We start from the raw sequence: 15,873 nt of genomic DNA, 5'->3' as shown, positions 1-15,873 counted from the left end.
GGGGTCTCGAACCTGGGGCCTCTGCATCCCAGTCCGACACTATCCACTGCGCCACCGCCTGGTCAGGCTTTATTTGTATTTTAAATGAATATATCTAATACTCATGAGCAAACCAAGTTTTATATAGCATGCATTTATGTGCCTCATCCATCAAAATGACTTTTTACATTTCTGCTTGTATTTCATCTCCAGATCTGAGATTCCACAACCCTGCGCCCAGGATCAGAACCCCTGATCCAACATAAATCACATGAGCCTAGTGGCTTATTAGACAGATGAAATCCTTTCAACTCATAACTCTCCCTCCTAATTCAATTCCAGACCTCAAAATAAATGAGCACCCACTGTTTCTCTGTCCAGATAGGGGAGGAGAGTATCCCTTGTCAGAGTTGGCTTCAGCTTGGAGATGTCTCCCTTCTCGATTGGCTGTTCTTGCTAACAGTGGATGGGAGCTTTTAAGTCTCATTTTCTGAAGTTGCCAAGAGCCGTCAGACAAAGAGCCAGGTTTAGTGATGGGCGTTAAGGGTTGAGCAAGGAAATCTGTGCCACTCTCCAATGAGACCAACAGATGTGTACTAAGTGGGGCCCAGTGATGCTAACGAGATAATGAAGTCGGACGTGTGCTTTGCGAGCACAGGGTGAGACTCCCTGCTGCATGCGTGGTCAAACACAATTGCCTATGGATTCTCCAGGCTCAGGAAGAGGTATGTTTGGGCAAAGCTGGACCCTCTGTTCTGGATCCCGCCTCCAGTGTGCCTAACCGTTCTGGGGTCACAAGCCCTGTGAGAATCTGACGGAGGTTGTGGATCCTCTTCTGGAGAAATGCAGAATGGCACATACAGTTTTGTGCTCTTTTTAGGGACAAGTGGGCTCCCTGAGGTCAATCCACGGATCCTCTAGGGCTCAAAGTCTCAGCTGGGGATGCACTGAAAGTGACATGAAAAAAATGAGGTGACATGAAAAAAATGAGGTGAGTCTACAAACCTCGCTTCTGGTTTCCCTCCCTCAGCAAATTGTGGCGTTATCCAGCACCTGGACTAGAAATTTTGGAAGCATTCCTGGCTTTCTATGTATCATATGTTCATTACGGAAATCATCATGTCCTCTTTGTGGCAAACATGGCCCTAGGTCTGGGTTGCCAGAGCAAACAAGGTCTACCAAACCCCCCTTATCATGTCTTATGTGAAACTCAACCCCTTCACGTGACTTACCAAGCTCTTCACAGTCCCTTTCCAGCCTCTCTCTACTCCCCATACACCCTTTACTGCAACTCGGAGGCCCGTGCTTGCTCTTCTGTGTCCCTTGGCTGCCCCTGTCCTCCGTGCCTGTCATTCTTCACTGCCAGTCTCCACCCAGCTCCGCCCACTCTGCCTACTGAGGTTTCTCATAGGATTTGGGTTAGGCCCCATCTCTGGGAAACCTGACTGTCCTATGGCCAAGGGCATATTTAGAAATATATTTAGAAATAGAACATGACACGATAGGTATCCAGAGTTGTACTTTATGCTTTAAAGTGAAAAAAATCTGGATTCGAAATTGTATGCATAGTGCAGTCCTCATGTAATGTCACATACACTAGGAAAAGTACATAGATCAATTGCCTGAAAGACACACGAAATGTTTTAAGAGCTTAAGTGTCTTGTTCACAGCCATACAGCTGGTACTCACACCCAGGCCCTGTGGATAATAAAATTATGGGTGATGAAGGATTTTTCAAAAAGTAATTTTTTATAAGGAGCAAGAATTTTATAATCAGGAAAAATAAATTATTATATTTACATACTTGGTTTTTATTGTATTCTCTATCAACAGTATCTCAGTTCCTTTTTTTTTTTTTTTTTTTTTTTTTTGTATTTTTCTGAAGCTGGAAACGGAGAGACAGTCAGACAGACTCCCGCATGCGCCCGACCGGGATCCACCCGGCACGCCCACAGGGGGCAACGCTCTGCCCACCAGGGGGCGATGCTCTGCCCCTCCAGGGCGTCGCTCTGTTGCGACCAGAGCCACTCTAGCGCCTGGGGCAGAGGCCAAGGAGCCATCTCCAGCGCCCGGGCCATCTTTGCTCCAATGGAACCTTGGCTGCGGGAGGGGAAGAGAGAGACGGAGAGGAAGGAGAGGGGGAGGGGTGGAGAAGCAGATGGGCGCTTCTCCTGTGTGCCCTGGCCGGGAATCAAACCCAGGACTTCTGCACGCCAGGCCGACGCTCTACCACTGAGCCCACTGGCCAGGGCTCTCAGTTCCTATTTTGTAAGATGTAGGAAGCATCCTGTTCGTTCTTCCCTTTTCCACCCCTGCCTCTGACCAGGTCAAGTCTGGTAACTCTTGAATTCTATTCTATAACTATAGTTAATCTGATTTATGCTTTGCTTATTGATTTGTCCTAAAGTTGAAAATAAGCTGCATGAAGTCATTATGACTGTAAATGTTCACTGCAGATCTGAGGCACTTACTGTGATTATATTTCCTGGTTGGAACAGCATTTTGTTTTTACTGAAGTTTCGAGTCACCTTCTTTTCCCCTTGTACTGGTTGCTTGTAGCACATTCTCCAGTTGTCCATCCAGTACCTCTGTTCAGTCCCCTTTTTTTCCTGTGTGTTTCCCATCCCGAGACCTGCAGCCCCCTGCTGTAGTCTGTCCACGCATGGGGGGACTTTCTGCCTACAGTTCTGCTGTTCCCCTGGGCTCTGCTGGGTCCTGAATTCCTTACCTTCCTCGTCATTTATCCTACACTTCACTGCAGCACGTCTTCAAGTCACTTGCCGAGAAAGAGCATGTAGAAGGCAAAGTTGTTGAATGCTTGTATATCCAAAACTCTCTGCCCTTACACTTGATTGGTAGTTTGACTCTGGAATTCTAGATTGAAAAATTTCCTCAGAAGTTTGTGGATGTCCGATTCCAGTCTGATTCTTACTTCTTTGACCACCAATGCATAGGGTTTGCATTCTTTTGATCTGTCCCCCGCCCCAGTGCCTGGGAGTTTTTAGTCCCCACTCCAGCCTGGTGTACTCAATTCCCTGATGTTCTCCGGGAACTTCTCAGTTCAGCCACTCAGGTTCTTCTACTCTTGGAAATATTCTTGTGTTGTTTTTTTGACAGTTCCTCCTTTTCATATTATTTTTCCTGTTTACTCTTTCTGGAATTCCTGTCAATGTAGAAACTTCTAGATTGATCAATCAACTACTTTCTCTCTTATTTCCATTTCCTGGAATACCTTGATTACTTTCCAACCTCCCTAGTGAACTTTTTATTTGGGCAGCACATTTCTAAGAGGCTTTCCTTGTTTTGTTCCTTTGTAGCACACTGTCCTCAATTTACAGAAAGCTCTCAAATCTGAGTATTCTAATTAGAAGAGTTTTCTTAAAAGTTTCTTCTGTCACTTGAATTATCTCAGCCCCTTCATGCCCCCTGCCCCTGAGTCCTTTTTCCTCAAATACATTCTGGTTCTTACTGATGCACCTGTGTATATGTAGGGACAGCCGGGTAAGATCTCAGTGTGGGAGTGGGGTTTGCGCAGTAAGAGGCTCCCCTCTAAAGTGATCAGTAGGGAGCAAGCTGTTGGCCTGGAAACCTCTAACTGCCAGAATGCAGAGATCTGCCTGGGCCTTTCACATTTGTTTAGCACAGTTCCCCTGGTGTTTTGGTCTGGATGCTGTAAGTTCTTCTCTAGGAGTGGGGGAGAGGGGAATTAAGGCTGAGTACAGATGGGCTTAGCCCCCTCTCCCTCCCACCGTTCATTGTACCTGTGGGTTCACGTCCCCGGTCTCGGGGGCTGGCCGGGCGGAGCACTTACCTCCTTCAGTGTGTCGCCCTCAGCTGTTCCAGCTGTGGTTCCCTGCACCCAGCTTTCTCAGTTATCACCTCCTGATCCGTTTTATAGCTTTTATAAGTGTGTCTGCCTTACCCCACCATTGTTATTTATACCTTTGAAACTAGTTTAACCCATTATCATTTTAGGGGAGCTCAGCCATTTAAAAAAGAATGTTGATACGCTTTGATACACAGTACCACTGTTAGAAAGCCATCAAAAAAGTGAGTATTTTGACAACGATTTACATGTTTGTCAGTTATTTTACATTGGAAATGACCTGTGACTAACAATAGAAAAATGATTAAATGATGATATCATGTAGTATTATGCAACCACTAAGAATCATAATTTAAAGAATATTTAGTGATAAAATGTTCACAATATTAAATGAAAATTGCAAAAATAAAAATTGTGTGTATAAAGAGCCCATTTTTTGGGGGGTGTTGCTTGTTTTTAGAGAGACAGGAAGTGGGAGAAGCATATATTTGTTCCACTAAGTTGAGCATTTATTGGTCACTTCCCATACATTCCAACCAGGGATCAAACCCACAACCTTGGTGTTTTGGGACAGAGCTCTAAGCAACTGAGCTACCCAGCCAGGGTGAGAGCCCAGTTTTCCTCAATGGACGTGCACAGAAAATGCTTGAAGGAAAGAAATGCATCAGGTGTTAACAGCAGTTAGGTTTTCTGCATTGTCTCCATTTTTTACAGTGAGCCTGAGTCTTTTATCATCAGGAGGGAAGTTAATAAAAAGGGTGCCCGTGTTTGTGCAGTGCTGAGACGTTCTTGTGGAGTGTGGGGTGAGTAGCGGGGAGCAGCAGAGTGTGGAGGACAGGCTGGGGTGAGACAAGGGCTTGGGGACCGTACAGCCAGCTCCTGTCAGAGTCCCAGAGAGACCATGAGGTTCAGGCTCAGTCACTGGCGGGGGTCAGAGAAGGGACGGATGGAACGAGAAGGCCTTAGGGGCAAGCAGCAAATTCCCAAACCAGAAATCAAGCTTCTGCACCCTGGTGACACATGACCTGTGACAAATGGGGCTTGGGCCAGACCAGGTCCCAGGGCCCTGGTTTCCTTGTGCCTCTCTGAGGCCACCCTTTGTGTTCACAGTGGCCAGCGCACCATGCATGGTGTTGGGAGAGAGTGTGTGTGTGTGTGTGTGTGGGAGGCCACCCAAGCCCTGGCAAGCCAATAGGAAAGCTGTAATCACCCCATTAGTCCAGGGATTCCTGTGTGCTAGGCACCATGCTGAATGCCAGATATCTATTTCCTTTAACGGTCACCTCGGGAGGGAAGTTCTCAGTCCATTTACATAGCCAGTCAGGACGAGACTAAGTCTGAGGCCAAAGCCTGTGCCCCTTTCTCCCAACTGAATTCCACAGTATACCTCCAGGGACCCATCTCATCTAAAGTGCTGGTACAAAAGCAAACAGTGAAGAGTAAGTCTCCCACCCAGAGTACCCCAGAGAAAACTGGTGAAAAATAATTGACAGTCCCTCTAAGAGGTAGCCCACACATTTACAATATTCTGTACACCCTATCCCCCAACACACACGCACACGAGCTTAGGGTACACACTGTGTATACCTTGCTCTCTCACTTGTCTTGAAGATTGTTCTATATTAGCCTGTAAGATCTACCTCACTCTTTCTTTCTAACTGCTGTGTGATATTCCATTATGTGGATGTACTGTGATTCATGTAGGGAATGCCCTGTTGCTGGGCATGTAGGTTCTTTTATGTCTTTGGGTATTATAAACAGTGCCATGCCGAATGCCCTGGCACACTCTCCTTGGCATGTGTGCACCTCTGCAGGATAAACTGATAAAGGGTAAGTGCTTTTGATATTTTGATAGAAATTGCCAACGTGGTCCCTAGTACATGTAGGAAAATGCCCATTTCTCTCAATTCTCTATAAAACTATTGTTTTCAGGTCTGATAAATGAAGAAGCTCTCATGTTTTGCATTCAGTTACGATTGAAACTGGCTGTCATGCCGCGTGCTTCAGAGCCAGGTTTATTTTCTTTTTTCTGTGAATTGCTTGTTCATGTTCTTTAGCAGTTTTTCTGTTGGGTTGTTGATCCATTTAAGAATTGATTTGTACAAACTGTAGTAAAGAAATACTCTTCTATCTGTCATATGTGTTGCAAATATTTTCCCGTTTACAGTTAGTCATTTAATTTTTTGATTGTTGGATAGTTTAATATCAAAGATTTTCCCCTCACCTGACCAGGCAATGGCGCAGTGGATGGAGCATCAGAATGGGATGCGGAGGACCCAGGTTCAAAACCCCAAGGTTGCCGGCTTGAGCGTGGGCTCATCTGGTTTGAGCTAGGCTCACTGGCTTGAGCCCAAGGTCGCTGACTTGAGCAAGGGGTTACTCGGTTTGCTGAAGGCCTGCAGTCAAGGCACATATGAGAAAGCAATCAATGAATAACTAAGGTGCTGCAATGAAGAATTGATGCTTCTCATCTCTCTCCCTGTCTGTCCACACTATCTGTCTCTCTCTCTGACTTTGTCTCTGTCACACACACACACACACACACACACGGATTTTCCCCACTTCAAGACTATACATGGAATAGCCCTTTGACTAGTGTAGTCCTTTGAATAGTCAATTTGAAATTCATTTTGGAGTAAGGACCGAGTTGGCTGTAGTATGGCTTTGGGAGGGAGAGCTGAGAAGATACTGCAGCCTCAGTCAGCAGTGGGGGGGGCGCTGCAACAAGGCGGGGGATTGAGGTTAGTGTTGGACATGAGGCCAGGTCCCACTGGGAAAATACAGGCAATGGGAATGGGGAAGAGCAAGACGTAGGGAGGGGGCAGGAAGGGAAGGGGATGAAAGGGGGTATGTGTTTGGCTTGGCAGGGGTTGAAAAGGAGGGCATCAGCCCATGCTTGGGCGCCTTCCAAGACCCTGAGACCCTGGTCCTGTCCAGTGGATTTTTCTGGGGGTGGGCAGGGCACGAACCAGGCCACGTTTTGGGACAAGATTATTCTTAGACCTCATGGTGGGGGAAAGGGCATGCTAGGCTGGCCCTGCTGCTCACTTAGGAACAACCCAGGACAAATACCTAACTTCTCTGAACATCAGTCCTCCCTTCCCCCCTCTACCTGGCGTAAGGCTGGCATGAAATGGGTTTGAAATGGCTTTGTAACTGCTAAAAGGTTGCCTGGCTGCACAGACCCGCGATATTCCTGCTGGGGGACAGGGCAGGGACGGATCTCTCAGGTCCCTAGGTCTCATTTCCTGTGACTGCTAGAGAACTTAAAAGCAAAAACCCTGACTCCCAGAGACAGACCCTGTATCTTCTCTAATAATATGCACCAATTAGCCTGATAGGCTGACAGCCCCACAGAAAAGCACAGGTTTTCTTTCCTTTGTTCCCACTAATGGGACTTGCTTTGGTCCCTAGCCCCACTGGGTATCTGGGCCAAGGGACAGGTGATAGTGGAAAGCTGACATTATCATTACTCCTAGAGAAGAGGATAGGGAGGGAAAATGACCGTTTCAGGAAAGAATAAAATGGACTCTAAATTACTGACCCTTTGGCAAATATTAGAAAAAACAACAACAAAAAAGGTTTCCCCATCAATTCTTCCATTTTGTTTTTCAGTGTCTGACCAGGAGACTTATCACTGTGTTCCTTAGATTTCCTTCTCCGAGCTTCAATTCTTCATGTGAATAATGATAACACTTTACCTACTTCATAGAATTGTTAGGATTAAATGAAACAATCATTTATAACAGTGCCTGGCACACACGAAGTGGTACACAAGCATTCGCTATTGTCTCTTTAATACTACTTAAATCTATCTGACCACTGCCCTAGTTCAGTCTCTCCTTCTCCCAGACTAATGGGACAGCCCATTACACTGCCTTTCTCCTGCCTCAGTTCTCCTCTCCCCCAGTGTCAACACCCTTTCAAATCCAATACACCCGAAGCCCCAGCGCTAGAGGGGACTCCTGCCAAAGCGGACAACCGACCCGCGAGAAGCCCGCAGACCCCGGCAAGTGTGGGCACCGGGTGCGTCTCGTTTCCTCATCCGGGCTCCATGCCGCCGGGCCCGACAAACCGAAAAAACCGCGTCGGCGACGCCCGTGGACGGCAGTGTGGTCCTCAACCCTCAGCACCCCGGGAAGACGAGCTGCGCCGCTTCCCAAGCCCGGGGGTGGGGGTGGGGGTTTGGGGGGACGACTGCTCTAGGAATCTCGGAGGTCTGATCTCGACGCCTCCTTGCATGAGTAGTCTACAGACATCTAAATGGCAACATCAGACCGTCCCTGCCGATTAAAAATCTGCCGTGTTGTCAAATATGTCTCAATAAAAAAATCTGGAATTACTCATAAGTGGTGATACTGGAGTGTAAGGCCAGTTAAGGCAACAGCTAAGGTGATCAGGTAAGGATTGGCAATGGGTTTTAAAGAACCAGTATGACTTGAACGGTGGAGGTGAAGGAAAGTAGGTAGAGGTGAGGGAGAATATTTCAGGACACATTCTGGCGCAGGCAATAGATTTCAGGGGCCCAATGGGAACTCAGTTGTACTAGGGGAGGACGTGTATGATAGCTAGATAAGAGATATTGCCGGTTCATATCAGTGTGGGGGCCTAGATTGGGAATTTGTCCATTACTCGAACTGGTGGATCACTCGAGGTTTTTAAGGGCTTTTAGCGGATTGAATCTGCTCGTCCCTTGTGGAGATGGCCCATTCTGACTACTCCCCAACACGCTTTCCAACCCTAGCGCCCCCAATCCACAGTTTTTCTGATGTTTGAAGTGGCCACTGTATTCCGGGACAACGTAGTAGTTAGTGGGGACACGGCTAGGTTTGGAGGGAAACCAGGCTTGAACCCGCTGCTTTGAGGGCCCCGTCGAGATGCCCCTCCCGCTCCCTAGAGAAGCAGACGGGGGATGCGCGGAGGCGGGGCGCGAGGCCCATTGTGACGCGCTGCCGACTGTGACGCACTACCGGCCGCACCACTGCTCTTCCGGCTGCGGCAGGCAAGTCTGCTCCCAGCGGTTCCGGGCACCTGTGGGACTGCAGTCGCCGCCCGGAGCGGAGGGGAGTCCGCGGAGCTCGGTGAGTCGGGAGGGCGGGGCAGTAGGGAAGGGAGAGAAGCGGCTCAGTAGCGTCTTGGGGGCTGCGGGTCGGAGGCTTTTATAGGAAGCCGCTCGGCCTCGTTCTCACCGGGCTTGCTGCCTGTTGGGGCGGCCTGCGGTTCCCCGGGGACTCAGCACTGCACTCACCAGGGCTCGGCACCTGGCCCGGCCCGGCCCGGCCTGGCCCAGAGGAGATGCATAAGAGGATGGAATGAATGAACGGGTGATTGAGTGATTGGTGATCGGATAAGTGTTGGGAAACGAAATCCCTGGTCTGGGTCTGGATACCACCTAATTCCCCCAATCAGTCCTGCAGCTCAGAAACTTGAGAGGGACCATGATAATAGGAGATGGTAAGTATTGGTAAGAGCACAAGGTGGAGAGTATCGAGACCTGGATTATATAATTCCCGGGGTAACAGAAGGCTGTTCGTTGGTCTCTAAAATTGGGCTGCCTAGTAATCCCTGCCTGCCTCTTTTTACAAGACTCAATTGACTGTGTGTAATAGCACATATGCAGAGATCAGTGTCTCCCATCAAAGTTATCCATTTCTTGCAGAAATCAGGTGGGGTTAGAGAACGAGTGATTTTGGAGCTTGCCAAATGAAAGGAACCTTCCAGTCTAGTGCTGGAAAATATATCTATGTGAGCAGATTTTTGTGACTTTATATTTATTTAGCACTTACCGTGCACTCACTGTTCGAAGCAGCTGTGCTGATGTATTTAACCTTCACAGCAACGTATTATCTGTGGTTTTTAAGGAGGAAATTGAGGTACAGAGAATAGATGACTTGCCCAAGGACACATGGCTACTAAGTGACTCAAAGCTACAGAAGAGATAAATATTTTGTGCAGCCTGCAGGCTGGGTGTGTGTTTGACCAATTGACAAATCAATCCAAGAAAGGCTTCAGGGAAGGTTACATTTAAGTGGTCTTATTAGAAGAATTTTGGTTTCAAATTCTTGAAAAACGCTTCATGGCTTACCCACAAGCTTTCACCTAATTATCGAAGTGGTAACGAGGTGGCAGCAGGAAGAAAGCTTACAGGTATGAGGAGGAAGCCAGCTAACTATTACTTTTAACAGGATGAAACTATTTCAAGATCCTTTCCTTTTACACTTCTTCATAATACCTATCTCACCCCAAATCTGGATTCAGACAATCAGATTTTTCCATACAGGGCGTTTGTGGAAACATACATTCCTTTGGGAGGAACTTACAGACCCAGGAGTCAGAAATCTGTGGTCCATGTTGTTGTACCACCTGTTTTTGTTAAAATGTTTTTATTGGAACAGCTAAGCTCATTTGTTTACATACTGTCTAGTTCTTTTCAGGCTGTAAAGGCGAAGTTGAACAGTGACAGAGACACTATAGAGCTCATTTAGCCCAGAAAGATGAAAATATTTACTTTATATCCCTTTTACAGAAAAAATTTGCAGTTTGACATAAACTGCTGACAGCTCAAATTGACCCAGAGTTGGAAAGGAATAGTTCTCACCAAGACGTCTTTTCTTCTCCATAGGTTTTAGTATCAAACAAAATAATAACTCTTAACTACTGTCAAGTGCCTACCTTGTAGCAGATTGTCATAAATGTTTTACATAAATTAACTCATTTAGTCAAGAAATCACAGAATGTTAGAGCTGGAAGGTCTCATGAATATTATCTAATTTGTCACCTTTTTCAGGTAAATAGCCTGTGGTGTGGGCCCACTCACATGGGCTATAACAGATCAAAGGTTCCTGACTCCCAATCCAATCCGCTTTAATTTTATTCTGAATGGGAGGCCAATACCGTAGCCATTGGATCTGGCTTTACTTTTTGTTTATGGGGTTTTTCTAAATGTTGAAACCCATGAGCGAGATCTGTCATTTTCAACATAGCTATTTCTCTAACTATAAAAGTAATGCATGTTTTATTGTAGGCAAAGTGAAATATATAGACGAGTGTCAAGGACAAAGTAAAGTAGCCTATTAAATGTCCTAGAGATCAGTGTGTTAACATTTTGGTGGGTTTTCTTCTGTCCTTTTTGTGTCTATGTTTTGTAAATACCTGTGTATTAGTAATAGTTTCTGTTTATTGAATGTTTGCTTACTGCTGGTGTATGTGTGCATATTCTTTGTTGTAGTGCTTTTTAGTTTCCAAAGTCCATCGTATTTATTATATGCCATCAATGTTTCTTTGTCTGTTATTTATTTTGTAGCAGTTGCTTCCCATAGGTGCCTTGACCAGGCAAGCCTGGAGTTTCAAACTGGAGGCCTCAGTGTTCCAGGTCGACACTTTATCCCATTGTACTGCTGCAGGTCAGGCTGTTCGCCTGATTTGTTGCAATTGTAGTAGAGTGTGATGGTTGTACATAATTCTCTGCGCTCCTTTCTAATTATGTTTTTTCCGCTTTGTTTCTCTGATTACAGAAATTGTTTATTTTATAGGAAAACTTTCAAGTATTGCAAAAAAAAATAGACCTTAAAGCAAAAGTTTACCATAATCTTATTCCTCAAAGATGATCGTGGTTAACAACGTGATATATAGAGATTTAAATTACTTTTTAAAAAATAAGGCAAAATATAGATAACAGAAGAAATTTGGGGATTACAAGGGAAAAACATTCATAATTAACCATATCACTATAATTGATCATTTTCTTTCTTTTTTAAAAAATTTTTTATTTTTTTATTTTTTATTTTTCTGAAGTTGGAAACGGGTAGGCAGTCAGACAGACTCCCACATGCGCCTGACCAGGATTCACCCGGCATGCCCACCAGGGGGCAATGCTCTGCCCATCTAGGGCATCGCTCTGTTGCAACCAGAGCCATTCTAGTGCCTGAGGCAGAGGCCATAGAGCCATCCTCAGCACCCGGGCCAACTTTGCTCCAATGGAGCCTTGGCTGCAGGAGGGGAAGAGAGACAGAGTGGAAGGGGGGTGAGGTTGGAGAAGCAGATGGGTGCTTCTCTTGTGTGCCCTGGCCGGGAATCGAACCTGGGACTCCTCCACGCCAGGCAGACGCTCTACCACTGAGCCAACCAGCCAGGGCTCATTTTTTTTCTTGATCTTATTCATATGCATATTTTAACATATATGTTATATTGTACTGGAAATTTTAATATCTTACATTTTTTTCTATTAACATATAGCATAAATGTTTTCACAGGTGGTCCCATATTTTTATTTTTATTTTAAATCTTAATGTCTATATAATTTCTACCAAGTAGAAGTACATAATTTGCTAAACCTCCGTGTTTTTCAGTAGCACATTGTGTTTTTCGGCTACATGGCAGGGGATTTTTTTTTTAACAGTTAATGAAAGGATTTAGTTTTATCCTCTCTGGAAAGTCACCTTTCTATGATAAAGTTCCAATAGTAGAATTACTTGGTCAAACAATGTAGGCATTTTTATAATATACACTGATGACTTTGAGGATCTTCTGAGATACATTGCAGGTGTTGTATACACATAGTGAGTTTTCTCATTTTAGTTCCTGTACCCACAAAATGGTGACCATGGTGCCCCAATTGCAAATAAGCCTACAACTTTAAGATATTGTGACATCCTTCTAGAACTATGCTACTAGTTTACTTGCCCACCGGGAATGTGTAAGAAGCTCCCTTTCCCTGCACCTTTGCTGCTTTTGTGTTTAGCATTAAAAAAGAAATCAGTTTGATATAAAAATTGATTTTTCACTCTTTCACTTTCCTTTTTTATTATTACTGAAATGGAACTTTGTTTTGACATGTTTAGTGGTCTTTGTAATATCGGTGTATTTGTCGTATTTATCATTTTTCTATCAGTTCATCTTTTCCTCACTCATTAATAAGTATTTTATCTAGTAGGTATATCTACTCCTTGGTGTATAAATTGGAGTGCTTTTCCTAGATGGTTTGCTTTTTAATGTATTTGTATTTTGGATATAGAGACAGTTGCTTCTCTGTGGCCAGATTTATCCAGTTTGTCTTTAGAAAAGACTACCCTGACCCTACAATCAGTCATTGTCAATATTTTATTTTGTGGGTGTTTTTAATTTACTTTTTTATTTAACCCTTTAATCAGTTTAGATTTATTTAAGTATAGGGTGTGAGGCAGGACTCTCTCTGAGTGTTTTTTCCGGGTAGTTAAGCAACAGTCCTAACAATTTATGAATAATCAATTTTTTATTATTATAAATGCCAATTTTGTCATATATTCAATTCTTTTATTTATTTTAGGGGATTAGGACTCTCTAAAATCAAAGGCCAGAGTTAAATTTCCTAACCTCTAAATACCAGTTTTCATCATATACCTCTCTCCTCTATTCCAGATATGTTTATCTGCTTTCTATTTGGATCCTTCAGAACTCAGTGTATCTTCTTCCTTCCCAAACCAGCATTCCACTGTCCCTAAAGACCACTGTCATCACACAGTGAAAGCCAGGGAACTGTCATTGACGTTTCTCTTTCCTCATTCCCCCCATTCATCCAATCTTGTGGATTCTGTCTCAGTCCAGTTTCTGTTGGACCGCTGAAACAGTTCCCCAAGGGTCTTGCAGTCTCCACCTTGCCTCCCCTCCCTTCCATCCATATTTTCTTTTCTCTGTGTTATGGAGAGAGAAGATTCTAATATGTTTTTTAAAACAGGAGATCTAAGGCAGTCGTATTTTTTTTTTCAAACTTTTTCAAATTCCTTTTATGGCTTTTTGCTCACTTTTGGGTAAGTGCCTTGAAATGGTTTGTAGGGCTGTATTTTTTTTTTAACATAAATCTTTTTTTAATTTTTATTTTATTTATTCATTTTAGAGAAGAGAGAGAGGGAGAGAGAGAGAGACAGAGAGAGGAGAGAGAGACGGGGGAGGAGCTGGAAGCATCAACTCCCATATGTGCCTTGAGCGGGCAAACTCAGGGTTTCAAACCGGCGACCTCAGCATTTCCAGGTTGACGCTTTATCCACTGCGCCACCACAGGTCAGGCCTTGCAGGGCTGTATTTGATCTGGCCTTTGCCTGACTCAGGCTTCATGTCTCATTTCTGGTGCTTACTGTGTTTCCCCATGTATAAGACGCACCTTAATTTTGGGGCCCAAATTTTGGGGGAAAAAAGTATTACATAAAGTTATTGAACTCAAGTTTTATTCATCATAAAATTCATTCTCCTCATCACTGTCAGAACTCCCATCCATTAGCTTGTCCTCATCGTATCTGATGACAAATCACTGTCTTCATATATTGCCTCGTCCTCAGTTCCATCTATGGCATTTGAAATGCCACAACCACTGTATAAGAGGCACCCAGTTTTTAGTCCTCAAATTTTTTTGGAAAAGGGTATGTCTTATACATGTGGGGAATATGGTAATACTTTGATTTACTGGATCTTTTTCATCCTTCCGAAGTACTGGGCTTGATTTCTTTGTAAATCCTGTTTCATCTCTCTGGTATATTCTTTGCCCTTCTGTGTCCAATTTCTACTATGTTTTCTTCAGGGAGGCTTTCTTTCCCAGACTAGACCCGGTGCCCTCTGCTCTCCAGTCCGTTAGCACCCCTTAGTTCCACTCTGTAATTCCTATATTTGTAACTACTGGTTTAATGTCTTGTCCAGTGCGGTGTAAGCTCTGAGCAGGCAGGGCCGTGTCTGACATTTTCTCCACTGTCTCGCTCTGATTATACTTAAGCCCCATTCTACTTCATGAATAGATTGTGTTGCAGGTCTCCTTTATGTCCCTACCTTGGAAGAGAAACAGGAAATCCCAGCTAGAACCCTCTTAAACCTTTAAAAACTCAACCCAGAAGTCCCGGCCTTCACGAGCAGTCCACAGGCCCAGCCTTGGATGCACTTTAGCAGACACCGCCTATTCTTCTGTGTCTTCTAAGCTCTCGATTACGGTAAAATCATCTCTGTCTTCCTTGAATTAATGCTGCTGATTCTACTTTGCGTGTCAGGGTTATATGAAGAGACAGTTTTGGATAAACTTTTGTAATTTCACCATTCCAAACACCAGAAACTCTGTACTATTTTTGCAACTCTTGGAAGCCAAAAATTATTTTACGAAGTATTTTATTTGAACTGCATCCTATAGCTCTTATAATGAGCTGTACCTAAAGGAAAACTATTTTATATGACATTTAGAAGAAAGGACAGTGTATCTCTGGGTTGTATCAAATAGAGTTCCTTATCTACTTCCTAGCTCCTTGGCATATAGTGGAGGTGAGTGGATCAGACTTAATGCAGTAGCCTTGCTGTGAGGCCATTTTCCCATGCAGCTTTGATATTATTAATTGACTTTTTATATAGAGTATTGTATAATGGACAGAGTGTACTAATTGACATGAATATTCCTATCCACTTCTTACTTTATCATTATATATAACATTCTTGATTATTTATGAAGCACTTGAGTGTTTGTTAATATGTTAGTCTGTCTCATTGTCCCTTCTTGGAGAGCTGACAAAAGGAGTTTGTGAACAAGGAGGCTGAAAGCCAACCCTGACTCTTGCTGATACAGTGACAGGTTTTGTGTGAGTCATTATATAGTCTCCCTAGGCAGCAGCTCTTTGTCATTTTTCTTTTTCTTTTTTAAAGTTATTTATTGATATCAGAGAAAGAGAGGGAGACAGAAACATCGATCTGTTCCTGTATGTACCAACCGGGGATCGAACCTGCAACCTTTGTATATATGGACAATATTTTAACCAACTAAGTTATTTGGCCATCGTTCATTGGTTGATTTTTATATGTGCAGTGACCAGGGATCAAACCGGCAACCTTGGCATATCGGGATGATGCTCTAACCAACTGTGCTACCAGGCAAGGGCTTGTTCTCATTTTTCTATTTACTGGGACAGTGATATCCCACCCCCCACATTTTCTTCCCTTGTGAGCAGGGCTCCTAGGTTTCCAACCTTGAAGTGCTTTACAGTTCAAGCAAGGAGATTTGTGGATGTTGAATATGCAAGGAGCTGAAGAGAGAGAGATTGGAAGAGAGATTTGTTCAGGTGAGTAAG

General features: G+C 44.2%; 1 protein-coding gene and 1 long non-coding RNA gene across 2 annotated transcripts in view; both read left to right on the top strand.

Annotated features, from left to right (window-relative positions):
* The window catches only part of LOC136314316 (zinc finger protein 721-like), a 46,725-nt gene that overhangs the window by 9,857 nt on the left and 20,995 nt on the right, over positions 1-15,873 (top strand). The gene's annotated exons all lie outside the window — the stretch shown is intronic.
* On the top strand, positions 8,724-15,747 carry LOC136314317 (uncharacterized). Its single transcript, XR_010727297.1, has 3 exons — positions 8,724-8,886; positions 14,578-14,754; positions 15,612-15,747. It is a non-coding gene; the product is annotated as an uncharacterized lncRNA (long non-coding RNA).

Source organism: Saccopteryx bilineata, chromosome 10 (assembly GCF_036850765.1).
Source record: "Saccopteryx bilineata isolate mSacBil1 chromosome 10, mSacBil1_pri_phased_curated, whole genome shotgun sequence".
Classification (NCBI taxonomy): Eukaryota; Metazoa; Chordata; class Mammalia; order Chiroptera; family Emballonuridae; genus Saccopteryx; species Saccopteryx bilineata.
Note: the sequence above shows the minus strand (reverse complement) of the source record. Positions and strands in the feature narration are given on the sequence as shown.